Source organism: Etheostoma cragini, chromosome 16 (assembly GCF_013103735.1).
Source record: "Etheostoma cragini isolate CJK2018 chromosome 16, CSU_Ecrag_1.0, whole genome shotgun sequence".
Classification (NCBI taxonomy): Eukaryota; Metazoa; Chordata; class Actinopteri; order Perciformes; family Percidae; genus Etheostoma; species Etheostoma cragini.
This window is the reverse complement of record NC_048422.1, coordinates 14,713,973-14,727,072: the sequence shown is the minus strand read 5'-3', so window position 1 is coordinate 14,727,072 and position 13,100 is coordinate 14,713,973. Positions and strand designations below refer to the sequence as shown.

General features: G+C 40.6%; 1 long non-coding RNA gene across 1 annotated transcript in view; it reads right to left on the bottom strand.

The window, feature by feature from the left end:
• The window catches only part of LOC117959459, a 49,972-nt gene that overhangs the window by 24,730 nt on the left and 12,142 nt on the right, over positions 1 to 13,100 (bottom strand). The window contains exon 2 of the long non-coding RNA XR_004659940.1: positions 11,468 to 11,687. This is a non-coding gene — a long non-coding RNA (uncharacterized LOC117959459). The remainder of the gene's footprint in view (positions 1 to 11,467; positions 11,688 to 13,100) is intronic.

Sequence of the window (13,100 nt, the reverse complement as noted above, 5' to 3'; positions counted from 1 at the left end):
GAGTGTACCAGAACCATATCACTGGGAGACAGAAGAAAACAACAGGGAGTCTCCTGATAACGCTGACCTTTCATTACAATGTCCACCTGATTAGGAGCCATGCTCACTCAATACAGTCAAATAATTAGGTTTTTCATTCACCTACAAATGCTATTATTAGCACAACCAAGTTGTATTTATCCTTTAACTAACACATTCAGAAGTATACATCTATTCACATTTCAATTTTATGAAGAAGGATTCTACTGTATAACAAATAACTTTGGGGGGGTAATTTGGAAGGAGAAGACATACTTTATTAATCCTGCAAGGATAAATTTCATGTTTACACTCTGTTGGTGTTACATATTTCACATAGCATGGAAATCCAGACCCAAATCCAAAAGATTAAGGGTCTGGCATTGAGTTATGAAAGCCGCCCATCTTGAGGGGCGGCACCAAGCGTCCATTTGAAAATCTCAATGCCCGCAATTGGATAAAACTACGACCAATCACAACTACACACTACATATATCCAGAGCCCCATATGCTTAGCTACCAGCGGAGCTAATTCATAGATTAAACTGTCGTCATCTCTTTAGCTCGTCTCAATCCCGCCTATATCCGATACATTAATGTAACTACTGCGGCTTGGCTACAAGGGCATAGTTAATGAGCAGCATTACTCTATGCCATTCGCTGAGCAAATTCAAATTGTGCTCTTGCGAGAACTCTAAATTTTCAGGGTACACAAGCACGAAATACACTGCATGCAATGGAGAGATGTCAGAGTGAGGGGCCTGCCAATTGAAGGCGCCCTGAGCAGTTGTGGGTTTGGTACCTTGACAGTCTACAGTAGGTAAACTGGCACCTCTCCAACTACCAGTCCACACTCCGTAGTTGGTGTGAACGGGGACTTAAGCCGGCGACCCTCCAGTTACCAAGGCCAAGTCCCACAGACTGAGCTACTGCCATGCCCAATGTGATAAAAGATTCTAAACTCAAGGGTTACTTATTACCTTTTTCAAGAGCTTCAGTCGTTATGGGCCATGGCCTTCTTCGGAAAACACAATACAACCTACTGGGATCGGGATATAATGAAAACATTATCCAGATGTATGAGCCTTTTTCTAGGTACATTCACTTTGATGTTGCACACATGATGGGATTTCCAGATACATTCGAAAGGGGCCAAAGTCAGAATCTAGAGATTATGTGATGGATATGACTTGGAGGGGAAATGGACTTCATACAACAGCTGCCATATGAATGTCTAAAGTCAAGTGTGAATTTTATATACTTTTTTTCTTGTACACAATTCTGACAAATTTATTGCATGAACGTCAATTTCTTACGTGCTTAGCTTTTAGGGATATAGATTAGTAAAAGAACAAATGGTAACTCAAAATAAAAAAAGTTCTTTATGACAAACTAAGCATTCTGACAACTTTACTATACTGTATTATACTATCTGATCCATCCAGTTAAATGTACTGCTGTCAGAATGTGGAGACACCGCAGATACCCGTTACTCCTTTTTGACCTAAGAAAAGGCAATGTTTGCCTTTTGATGACAGCCCCACTTCACTCTTTCACATTGATGGTCAGTCACACAAACAAAAAGAGGGATGAGATGAGTTTCTCAGGGGAGTGAGGATAATAAAATCAGGGTGTCTGTGTGTCCTGAGCGGGGGCCATATTTGATGCTCTAACAGAATGAAGGTCTTTGGCGGCCCGGCCTGGCAGTCTTTTAGCTAAACCAAGCAGATTTCTTTGAAGCCTGGCCACCTTGGCTGAAGAGCCATTACTCCCAGGTTTTTCTATACATTAACCATGCTACAGCAGCACAAGTGCATTACAGGCTGCCGCCCCAGAAGGGTCCAATTGTACTCCCTCTTGTTAAATATTACCCCAACAGAGCTTTTGATTTTATTGTCATTTTTTTCTCCCCATAGCGCTTATCCTCCTCCCCTCCCCCGATCAGATTAGGATCGATTGCTGCATGGCAGAGCTGGCCCAGACATGAGGACCAGAACAACGCTACAGCGTGATTGTGCTCCTCAGACCCCGCCTTGGAGACTATTCAGGCGACTAAATAGAATGATTTGCCCTTAGATGTCAAATTTCCTCAGAGACAAGGATGTCAATACGAATTAGATTGTCTGCAGTTGCCTTAGTTACGCCAGCCTGCCCCACACAGCCACCCCAGCCTCTTTTCCTCTAAAGATACACTCGCTCTCTTTTAACATCTCACTCACATCTCTTTTTTGTAGGCAGAGTGGTGGTCTCGGCACCAAGCCTTTAGCCTCAAATCAGTTTTATGGCTGGTGCTGTGCAGACATTAGGCTAACTCCATTAGCCTCTCTGAAAGAGATGGCCTGAGGGGATACTGAGGGGCCAAGATGTGCCTGGGTAGGCGTGTGTGTGTGTGTGTGTGTGTGTGTGTGTGTGTGAGTGTGTGTGTGTGTGTGGGTGGGTGTGCATGCTGAAAGGGTGAAGGGGTAACATTGTCTTACAGAGTCTTTTGGCATCTCCTTAAAGGTCAATGTCTGCTGGTTCAAGGAGGCAAAGCCCACTGGAGCAAGAACATAAACAAGAAAGAGAAGTAGGCAGAAAATGGATTAATGAACAAATGTAATTAGGAGAAAGGGTGGATGGGGAGAATGGGAGAGAGGACTCTGTCTCCACTTAGTATCGTGGCTCCTGAAGGCGCTTAAGTGCTAACATGACAAACAGATGTGGCCATGCCTGGCCAGACATGGGGCTGCACACACACCAGCGTACAAATACACCTACAAATACACAAATGCACATACTGATGCTCTTTCGCCGTCTCTTTCTTAGCTTCCTGAAAAATTGACTTCAAGCTCACTGTGCACAAAATGCAGTAAAAAAGCATTTGGCTTGTACAATTCCAACTGAGTATTACAAAAAGTATTTGATCTCCTGCTGATTTTGTACGTTTGTCCACTAACAAATAAATAGAAGTCTATAGTTTTAAGGGTAGATTTATTTTAACAGTGAAAGACAGAATAACAACAACAAAATCCATAAAAACGCATATCAAGATTTTATAAATTGATTTGCATTTTAATGAGGGAAATAAGCATTTGACCCCCTCTCAATCAGAAAGATTTCTGGCTCCCACGTGTCTTTTATAGAGGTAACAAACTGAGATTAGGAGCCCACTCTTAAAGGGAGTGCTCCTAATCTCAGTTTACCTGTTTTAAAGACACATGTCCACAGAAGCAATCAATCATATTCCCCACTCTCCACCATGGCCAAGACCAAAGAGCTCTCCAAGAATGTCAAGGACAAGATTGTAGACCTACACAAGTCTGGAATGGGCTACAAGACCATTGCCAAGCAACTTGGTGAGAAAGTGACAACAGTTGATGAGATTATTTTCAAATGGACGAAACACAAAGAACTGTCAATCTCCCTCGGCCTGGGGCTCCATGCAAGATCTCACCTCGTGGAGTTGCAATGATCATGGAAACATTGAGGAATCAGCCCAGAACTACACGGGAGGATCTTGTCAATGATCTCAAGGCAGCTAGGACCATAGTCACCAAGAAAACAATTGCTGCTGCTCAAGAAAGCACATATACTGTATGTACATGCCCGTCTGAAGTCTGCTAATGATCTGAATGATTCAGAGGACAACTGGGTGAAAGCGTTAGGGTCAGATAAGACCAAAATGGAGCTCTTTGGCATCAACTCAACTCGCTGTGTTTGGAGGAGGAGGAATGCTGCCTATGACCCAAAGAACACCATTCCCACCATCAAAAATGGAGGTGGAAACATTATGCTTTGCGGGTGTCTTTCTGCTAAGGGGACAGGACAACTTCACCGCATCAAAGGGACGATGGACGGGGACATGTACAGTCAAATCTTGGGTGAGAACATCCTTCCCTCGCCCAGGGCATTGGAAATGTGTCGGTGGATGGTATTGCAGCATGACAATGACCCAAAACACACGGCCAAGGCAACAAAGTAGTGGCCCAAGAAGAAGCACATTAAGGTCCTGGAGTGGCCTAGTCTCCAGACCTTAATCCCATAGAAACTCTGTGGAGGGAGCTGAAGGTTTGAGTTGCCAAACGTCAGCCTAGAAACCTTAATGACTTGGAGAAGATCTGCAAAAAGGAGTGGGACAAAATCCCACCTGAGATGTGTGCAAACATTGGTGGCCAACTACAAGAAACATCTGACCTCTGTGATGGCTAACAGGGGGAACAAGTCATGTTTTGCAGAGGGGTCAAATTCATATTTCCCTCATTAAAATGCAAATCAATTCATTAAGTATTTGACATGCATTTTTCTGGATTTTTTTGTTGTAATTCTGTTTCTCACTGTTCAAATAAATCTACCATTAAAATTATAGACTGAATATTTCTTTGTCATTTGGAAAATGTACAATATCAGCAGGGGATCAAATACTTTTTTCCCTTCACTGTACATACATACATACATACATAGCTCAAATCAACCAGGACAATCATGGGTAAGCAAGAAATTCAGCAGCAGAGGAAAAGTTAAATTAAAGCTACAACTGCTCCAGTATGTACAGTAGAAAACATTCTTACGGACTACTAAGCATCAGTACGGATACCCTTGAGTACTAACTTATACACAGCCTGATTCATTTTTTGCAAAATAGCAAGTCTCATCTCTGCCAGCTTAAAACAGTGGTAAGTCAAAGCAAAAGGTTTCTATAAGTTATAAATTTGACAGGTTTTAAAAAAGGTAAAAATACTCAGAAATTTCTGAAAGGCCAATCATTACTAAATTCAGAAACAGATGTTTATTACTATTGCTATACAGCAGAACAAATGACAAATGTTATATTTTTTCAGCCTTTGATCTCTCACGTCTGGTGATCAGCGCACTGTTCTTTACTCAGCTGTCCACCAGTTATAGCTTAAGTGTCTCTGTGAAGGCACCTTGTCTGAAATTCAGCTTTAAACTGTTGGTGTGTTTTTAAGAACATAAAGGGTATTTTGCTTCAAATGACATTTATTCAGGGGAAGGTTTTCTCACAGCTCTCACAGCAATTTTTACATTAAATATTTGTGTTATGGGCCTGACTGAGTGATTAATAACTTCCTCCTGTTTAGTTTTCATTGTTATTCCTGCAGGAATATGAAACCTTATATTTTCTTTTCCAGGTTTCAATTAGCATCTAAAGACACAATTAACTACTGCAGTTGACTAAATCAATACCTTCCCAGAAAGCATCAAAATAAGCATGAGATGTAATCAGGTTGGTTTTCAGTTCTGTCGTTAGTTTACCACAAACACAAGGGGACTTGAGAGGATCACATCCTATAATAATTCTAAAGTGAAATACTATTTCATGGTTTTAGGAAGTATGAATCACTGTTTGAAATGTTTGAGATACGGACAAAAAAAATGTACTTCACCATTTGTAATGCAACCCAGTTTTAGGCACATTCTTTCCCTCAGTTTCATGTCAAAGGCACACTGCACAACCAGCAAACCCTAATGCCAGCCATGACCAGGGTTGCAAATCTCCTTCTTTCAATCCCTTTTTTGAAGAGCAAACACTACAAAATCAATTCAGCAGTGAGGAATGGAAACAGGACTTGCATTTTGAAGTTGGTTTAACCTTGCAGTGACACCTATTGCAGATGCTTTGAAATGGTTGAGAAGAATAGTTTCCGCATGGTAGGATCTGAAATTAGGCGGCACATCTGCACCAGCAGCAGAACCCCAGCATCCCCTCAACTTTTGAATCTGGTATGCTCAGAGCCCACTGTTGGTTGGCAGCCAACACAAACTGTTCCCATTGCATAAATGTAAATACTTTTATGAGATGAATTTCAACTGGGCAATTAAATGGATTTCAACTGTGAATATTTCAAGAGTGCCTTGCATTTCACTTTCCAATGGCTAAAAGAAGGGACCATTCGAGGGAGCGAGAGAGACTCGGATACAAGTGGCAGGACATGTCGAGCGAAGTGAAGAGAAAAAGAAAGATACACAGAATGATGAAAGAAGGGGAGGAGAGATAGGGACAGCCATGAGACAGAAATTTACAACCAGATCATCAATTAACCACTCCAATCATAATGGATCAAGCCATTAAATGTGCATTTCTCCCAAACGACCCCCTGACTGACAACAACTACAGATCATGACCTTCGATTGATGGCTGTTGGAACACTACGCAGTCCCAAAGTCTGAGAAGTTCACTGTTTGTCAGTTAATTCGGCACATACGGTCAGGAACAAAACAAATGTCTGCCCTCTCAACTTACATACGTCTCATTAAATGCAATCCAGTTATTTCAAGCTACAAGACTAATGTCTTGTGCTCTCAACTTGGCAACTTGTTTACCTTGCTCTCGTTTTTCTTGTGCTGAATAGGCACAGAATGTGACCATTAAATATATTGCTGATGGAGAGACAAGGGTAGGGAGACATCAATATTAAAGTGAACTGGAATTACTGCCGGCTGTTATAGGCTCTCTCTGGGTGGCGTCATCTCCAGGTTAAAGAATATATAATTAATTTACACCCAAAGTTATCAATATAAGCATTGTGATATAACATCAATGTTTACTCAAATATTGGAATACACCAATGCTCTGTGAAATCAAGTATTGTCATTGGTAATTCTTTAACATACGCTTATCTCCCTATATCTATTCAAAATTGGGAAAAAGTTACTTCCATTACAATTGCAATTAGCCTCTGTGTAATGAAAAAAACATGTGAAATAACAGGACCTTAGGACATGGCATACTCTATAAAATCCTACTTTCAGCACGTCTGAAAATTAGACCTGAAGTCCCCCCAGAGGGGCTATTAGACAATAAATCCCTGTCATTGACCAGCTTCTGCCCTCTGCTTGCTCATGACTGACGTCCCAGCCTCTTTGAAGTCCCTCGCCACAACAACACCAGCACCACTTCATCTGCTCTAGAAAGACTAAATGTGAGGTGCCCTTAGTAAGACAGCAGAAAAGAACCGGCAAAGGTTTAAGGGAGGAAGGGGGACCGACAACATTCAAAATAATCCAGATGTTTGGATGTTTGCGTCCCCGTTAACATGTGGAGACATGCCGGGCCGTGGGCATGCATTAATGATAGGCAGAGGGAATGCTGTGTGATAGGCCGTGGCACATACACACACTCACCCGGGCACATGTGCTAGCAATAAGTTAGCCTCACTGCCGCTCTGGTCAGACAAACAGATGGAACTGGGCTGAGGCTCTGTTGCTGAGATTGGGATATTTCCCATTTCAACAATAAAAAGAAAAAGAAGCATTTGAAAATAATTGTCTGCTGTTGTTGGGTTGAATCGAGTTACTTCTGCTAATCCATGCAGCAACAGCGTACTTTTCCTTTTTTATGCTGGTAAAAGTAACATATTAAACTTGTAAGATTGCTGCAAACATGTAGTAGCTAGTAATGACACATCTTTTTACCTAATGATTTTGTTTTAAAAAACCTTTTAAGAAAATACACAGTGTAGTGTTGTACTGTTGCTCTCAAGACATTTTATCTAATCATTGAGGGTTTCACTAAAAGGAAGAAAAAAAACTAGACTTTGAAACACAGGATTCCAGTGATTAAACTCAGTTAATTAGAATTTCAAAATAATGTATGTCTTGCATAGGCCTATTTTCTTATTCCAGTTGCAAATTTAGAATAAAGTAAATTAAATTAGAATTTCTTTTGGCAATAAAACTTTTGATACAGAAGAACAATGTTCATGGTCACTGTGTGCCCTCAAGTATCACTACCAACCCGCTCATGATTGAAAATCATTTTTGTCTGCTGGAGGACTACAATGATGGGTATTTCTAGGTTAATATATAACTGATATTTTCAAAAAGGGCTGCTTATTAAATCATAATGCTATTTTCATGGCAATTATGCCAATTTGAAATGAATTATATGATAATTGACCAAAAAGTGCGTCTTCTTAGCAAAATTGTACCACTCTAGCAAATAGAAAGATCACTCCATCACAATGTTATATTTTTTGTATACCATTAATATAATCTGTCCTTTCTGTATTATCATTTTGGCAGTTATCCATAGTGTAAAAAAGTATAATAGTACATATTTAGCAAGACATGAAAGAACAATTTTCATCGTTATTTATGTTGTAAGCAGTGGTGGAATGCAACTAATCACATTTATTCAAGTACTATACTAATACAAAGTCTTTTCATGCCACTTTCTTCTTCTAATCCACTGCATTTCAGAGGGAAATATTACTTTACATTTATATAAAATTATGTATATTTAATACTATATATTTTGCACTCAAAACAAATGTAGTTTGTAAAATATTGTTTTATTATAAATTAAACTATCCAACAATATATTAGCCTAACGTTAAAATGATTAGCTAAATTAACACCTAGATGATTGAGAGAACAGTTTTGATCATTTCCAGGTGCTAAAAATGTGAGGATTTTTCTGCATTGACTACTTTTACTTTTAATACTTTAAGTGTATTTTCCTGATGCCGCTTACATATTTTTACTTAAGTAACATTGTCAATGCAGGACTTTTACTTGTAACAGAGTATTTTACTCAGGGGTAGTACTTTTATTTAAGTAAATGAAATGAAAAGTTATTCCACCACTAGTTGTAAGCTTTATTTGCAAATGAACTAATAGTAATTGCCAAACTGACTTTCTGGCTGTAGTAAATAAAATACTTGCCCAGCTGCATGCCTGTCTGTCTCTAACTTCTTTGTTAGACTTGTTGGGTTAAGTGTTTAGAAGAGGCGTTCAGAGGGGCACTGGGGTTGCATGTGTGTGTGTGGTAGTGCGTTTTGATTGTATCACAGTAGATAACAGCAGTGCAGTTCAGAGACACTTCAGAGTAATTAGGGATCAGTAAACAGCAGTTACAGTACATACATTTTTGTGTGACTCAAATCTTCGTCACGGAAGTATCACTCCTGGGCATTCAGCAAAGCATGCAGGATGCATTCTGAAAAGTGAATTATGTCAACAGTGAAGAAATAACCATTCATAGATATTAACTTTTCAAAAGAGAGAAGAAATAAACTCTACAATTAGCGAAGGAGCAAAGAGAGGAAAGGGGAAAGAGCGTGAGGGGGGTGAATGGAAACATAAAGACTGCATGGAATGCTCTTGCGTGAACTGTAAATGAACCCCTAAACCCCAATCTCCACCTGACAAAATCCGTTCTTTGCCCTGACACACAACCACAAAGAGCCTTGCAGCCAGCGTGCAGGAATGCCATATAAAGATCACAAGTGCATCTCTCTAAATAAATATTTAGTTAAATATTTATTTAAATATTTCCATCCCAGGAGGCTGCAGAAACATTATATAAACAAATAATTGAGGATCCTTATGCACTCAATATTTTATAATCCTGCTTTCTGTGATTGTTTTGGAGGAATGAGGGAATATTTGTTATGATACTTGAAACGTATACATTAAGGTCTCAAAAGAAAAGGGTTTGAGATTAGGGTGTGCTTATTTATAAAAAAAATACAAGAAGAAGAGGATAAAAACATGACTCAAGAGCAAAGACATGCAAATGACTCTTCTGGGATATTCCTCACAATTTCATTCTAAGTTTGAACTTAATTAGCCAAACATTCAGCCAAGAAAAACCCCAAGTTGTAACATTTTGTGATGGTTTAACAACATCAAGTTTAACACGTCTCCAGTGTGAAACTGCACTTTAGGCTTTGTGATCTGTCCTCAGCTGTCATCAGTGACACATCACATTTAAACTGTGACTGAACTGACGTAATGATAACCACAGTTGCTTGGTTAGAATGGTATTTAAGCAGCCTAATGCCCTGTTTGTTTTCCTATGTGCTCTCCCAGTGGTGCTCTCAATCTACTGAGGGTGTGTTGAGTGCTGTGATTGGTGTTTTGTCTGTGCGTGTACTTTCAGAGACACTCCCTCTCCTAAGCTGGGCAGGTCTTCTCTGTGTGTGTGATGAGGGACTGCTAGTTGGTGTGTGTGTGTGTGTGTGTCCCTCCTTCATTCAGTCACTCACTTACTTTCCCTCACTCGTTCTTTTCTTTCCCTTTTTACTTCCCCTCTTGTCTGCATGTTTCCTCCTCCTCCTCCTCCTCCTTTCTTCTCCCTCTCTCCTCCCACTGGGGCTGTATGCATTCCTGCCAGGAGGGGCGGAGGTGTCTGTGATCCAGGCTCGATGGCCTACCCTCCATGTTACCCTTCCTCATGTTCACCCTCACCTCCTCCCTGGGAAAATGGGTCCACCCCCCTCCCTGGCAGGGCACCGGCTCCCCTTTGAGTGTGCTGCCAGCCGTGGCAGCAGAGACTTAACATGATTTGTTTGTCTGCTGCTGCGTGTTTGCACCAAACTCTAGCGCCAACCCCCATTACTCCAGCCAGAGATCCAGAGGGCTGGTTAGCTGGTACAGATCTGGAGTGAGGCTTCTGAAGGCGGGGGGCGGAGGGTTAAAGGGGTGTTAAAGAGGGTGAGGTAGGAAAGGTGGGGGGAAAGCGTAGGGAGAGATCAGGGTTTAAATGAGTTTGGAAATCATCCACGGGCTGGAAACATTTCTTGAAAATAAGTTGGTCTGCAATGGTCTGGACTGTGGATATGTGAGATAGCAGGAAAGCATTCACATACATACACAAAACTATTTCACTAATCACTCAGTTAGCAAAGATCGAGGGTTTTCTCATTCCTTTTTTTCCCTTGGTGTTTTGTAATTGGCTTGCTTCCTGGTGCAGCGGCGGACAGCAGGCACAGAAGCGGCTGCCCAGTCGGCCTATTGATCTTTCATCAGCCCATCGAGTTAAAACTGAAGGCATGAGGGAGAGGCAGCCCCTCTTTTTATGGCAGCTCGCTGGAGCCTGCCTAGGATTGTTCCCTGTTTCCTCAGATTGTTTTTCATTTAGTCAGGGTGCAGCACTGTGCCGCTCTGAGGAGGTGAGGTGAAGTGTCGCAGACATTTAGGAGAGCACGTAACCGCTACAGTCTGGGTAGGTGGATACAATGGTATAGCAGGGCTCGTTTGCTGATAACATTTTAGTTTCTTTGTATGACAGTGTGTGTGAGTATGTGCGTGTGTGTGTGTGAGACAGTGCCTGTGTGTTTTGGCTTAAAGTGTGTTAAGAATGTATGTTGTATCTTCTTGGTATATTTCTCCCTGTTCTAAAGCATACAAAATATTACAGGAACATTACATCAGGAAGGTGTTGGTGGCAGTTGATATGCAGCCTAATAAGTAATTACTGTACATACATATGAATGTGTATTTTGAGTGGGAAGTATGTACAGAACAATTTCTTGCCTTAAGCTTGGCAATAAACTCAGATGACACACAGCAGCACCACTAAGTTAGCGTAAGAGATACATTAAACTGTTGCACTTGATATTATTTCTCCATGGACTCCCACTATTAATCAAAACCATTTTACATTAACAAAAAGTAGCAAGAGCTCTTAACGCAAATTAAATTTCACTTAAGGGGCTACAATTACCTTCATCAATTTGCATGAAAGCCATAGTAGTGGTCAAGACATCCATGTGATATCCAATCAGAGGGTCTATCAGTGTATGGGTGTGGTCCAATGTATCCCCAACAGTATTCCACTGATGCAAGCTCCGGCGCTGTGCTGCAGCAGTCGTGCAGGCCCTGAACTTGGTCATCTAACTGATATGTGATATTAGGGTCCCTCTTTGAGGCAGCTCCACAGGGATCTGGTCAGAGAGGGAGAGAGAAAAACAGACTTCAGATCAGCAGATCAATTTTCACCGGACCTTGAGTATTTCATGTAGGGAGTCTTGCAGCAGACACACAGATGAGCTAAATAACCATGTCCAGTTAGATATATACACCTAATTGCGCATGCTTACAAATACACACACACACAGCCCGCTCACACTGGAAATTTGTACAAAAACAAATGTCTTTAACAAACCAAAAGAAATGTGGGCCATGTTGGCTTAACCAGCATGTGCCCAACTTTACCTTCCAAACTGAGCAACAAAAAAAATGGCCCCAATTGTGTCCCTAAATATAATGTGAAAACATAATTTAATTGTAATGCTACAAAAAATGAGACCGTTTTGGTTCGAAATGTCTGACAAGACATTTCCGTGAGAAGATGTTGCACAGGCACACACACATTTCACCCTAAGGGCTGGGTTAGGGGAATCATGTCTGGATCGTGTTTCTAGTCCCAGCAAACATGTGGTCAAAGTAAGACTGTGAAACTGCCTCAGCCCTGGTCCTAGAAGTAGACACAGAGGAAGACATGCTCAAAAAGACATATTAACAGGCGTTTATATGTCCAGTAGAGTGTTTTCAAAAAGGGACTTATTTATTCATTTGTATATTTATTCTATTGATTTGTCCTTCGACACTGAAGTCTCACTAAATGGTGCAAGATCATAAAACCTTAGAACTTAAATGTCAGATAATTCTAAATTAAAACTTAAATTATGACCTGTGTAAAATGGACAGTAAATCTATACAGAGTATTAGCCGTAACAATGCAACGGGATGACTAGCTCTTGCAGCAAAAAAACCACACCTGACCCCAAACCTTCACCCACAGAAAGGATGTTGTTTCACCGACCGTCTTCAAATACTTTCCTCTCGGAAAGACATCAGTGAAACCAGAGCTTGTCAGACCCTGTATTTGTTTATTAAGTACGCTCTTGGACTGGCTTACTCCCAAGATGGCTGTAACTGAGAGTTTTGTTCATGTAGGCATTAGGGCTGGCTATCAGTGGTGAATTATTTATTGAAAAAAATCTTCCCGTCCTTGACGGATGAGAGAATATGTAGGGCTGCTCACTGACTCTGCCATATATTAAAGGAATGATGAAACATTGAAGTGCTGCACACAAAATCTATACAATACTCTTAAAACTACTGATAGTGAAAGTGTGGTTATAGTAATAAAGTGACATAAATACAATTGGGAATACTTCTGCCACATCACTTGTGTAGTATTTCAATATCCAGAAAAATCTATCAGATTTAAAACAAACATTTTATAGAATATTATGTTCAAGCATTACAAATAGAAATCGTTGACTCTTTATATGTCATGTTCTGTGCCTTTGTAAACACCAATTATTTTGGAATCGTCCCAAAGTTCTGTC